The 2010-nt window shown below is 36.2% G+C and overlaps 1 protein-coding gene across 1 annotated transcript in view; it reads left to right on the top strand.

Annotated features, from left to right (window-relative positions):
• LOC125297044 (synaptogyrin-1-like) overlaps positions 1 to 1381 on the top strand; it is a 20040-nt gene extending 18659 nt beyond the window's left edge. The window contains exon 4 of the mRNA XM_048247189.1: positions 1 to 1381. This exon is cut by the window's left edge and continues 1068 nt beyond it. The gene's annotated coding sequence lies outside the window, so the exon portion shown is untranslated.
• The last annotated feature ends 629 nt before the right edge of the window (positions 1382 to 2010 follow it).

Raw genomic sequence — 2010 nt, 5'->3', positions numbered from 1 at the left:
GCTATACATAGTGTCACATCAAAGAAAAGGTGTCTGATTTCTACGGTTCCATCATCATGCACATGAATGAAATGTTTTTCCCATTTTACAACTGAATGTCAGCTCAATGTTAGTGGTGGCCAAACATCATTAGGTAGTATGTTATTATTATTCTTGGCTCTGTTGTGTGTGTGTATGTGTGTGTGTGTGTACAGTATGTGTGTTTGTGTGTGAGAGTTGGGATGACCTGACTGCCAATTGCTTCTCACCACCATGGGCCTTGAATGCTGACTGCCAATCCTTATACCACCACACACCCACCCTTGGCCAGGCCTTTAACCACGGGACTCTCATACAGTTGGGAGTCCTGTGTCAAATCACCACCACCACCCCAACACAACACAACCCAAACCCAACAAACTGGTGCTTGTGGGAGAAAAAGCTCAAATGCTAATACTGGATTCTTACAATTAGCGACGTATTTTTGAAGGACACAAAAATTACAATTCTGTAAATATGTACATTAAAACACACATAACTGCCTCCAACATCCTAATACATTTCAAATGAATACATATTTTTTAAAATTAGTTTTGTTTTCCTTCGGTTGTGCAGCAAATGATCTCAAAGTCAGATGTGTGTTTTAGATGAGCAATGTCACTGATTTGCCTCAGCTACAATCCCATAATAACCTGAAAGCAAACTTTCTCAGTTCTTTGTCGTTAAGCGTGTCTGTGTAACTCAACAGTGTGTGCACATAAATATACATATATGCTGTTTATACAGATTCTTGAATTTTATGTATATGAAGTCAACTCCAAAATGATTGAGCATTTGATCATAATGAGCAAAAAAGTAGTTAAGGACTTTGAGACAGGCAATGTAATAGCCTACTGCATGTTTTCAAGATGAATGTTTCTAACATAGGTCATTAAGGCCTAAATAAAGAGCAGAGCTCTGTGTTAGTAGACAATTTGAAACTACAGTGGAATGAGACAAAGACTCACCAGGAGGTGTCACTAAATTACAATTTGTGAAAATAAAATGAGGATTCATTGAATTAATTATCTTGTGTCGAGACGCATGGGTTAAGCCAATCCTTCAGGAGATGACTGCATACGTGAGGCTGTACCAATCTCAGTGCTTGGAAAAAAATCTAAAAAAATTGGGGCATTACAGTAGTTCTGTACAAACATGTCTAAATCTGTATGGTGCACATCGTGTTGACTATCCGACCCAGTCTTTCCCTTTGACTTGGGCTATAAGTCTTGTATTTTGGGATACTTATGAAAACGTATCATATTGCTATACAAATGTGTCCAACAACTGTATTTAGACAAGAGTCAGATTGTGTGATTCTATGTGTGAAAATAAAATAATAAAAAAAACAAATATAACAAAAGCTGCCTATGTCTAAACTTATTTGTGTTCTTACACATTTACTCAGCAACATAGGACTCAAAAGCTTTAAAAAATAATGTTATAAATATATGAATAACAACAAATAGTATGTTTGATATTCTCTCTGTGTTACTCTGTTCTCTCTAGATGTTAAATGCAATAGAGTAAAAACAATATGTTTCACCAGTAGGTGGCACTAAAGGTTGGTCTTCAAATACCTTCTTAAGAATGCCCAAATTATTTATATTCTTCATATCCCTTTCATTTATTCTGCAAGGTATTCTACAGTCAACTCTACACACACACACACAATCATTTATTCTGCAAGGTATTCTACAGTCAATTCCACACACACACATACAATCATTTATTCTGCAGGGTATTCTACAGTCAACTCTACACACACACACAATAATTTATTCTGCAGGGTATTCTATAGTCAATTCTACACTCACACACAATCATTTTTATGCCCCAAAAGTGCCTTACATACAGTACAGTCATATTTCCAGTCAGTTTCATAACCTGCAGAAAACATAATGAAATGAGCATGAACATGATTGAACAGCAAGTAACTACACTCTCTACTCATACACAAACATGCATCACACACAAACATCATACATCACA

Source organism: Alosa alosa, chromosome 7, assembly GCF_017589495.1.
Source record: "Alosa alosa isolate M-15738 ecotype Scorff River chromosome 7, AALO_Geno_1.1, whole genome shotgun sequence".
Taxonomy (NCBI): Eukaryota; Metazoa; Chordata; class Actinopteri; order Clupeiformes; family Clupeidae; genus Alosa; species Alosa alosa.
The sequence above is the reverse complement of the archived record's forward strand: the minus strand, read 5'-3'. Positions and strand labels throughout refer to the sequence as shown.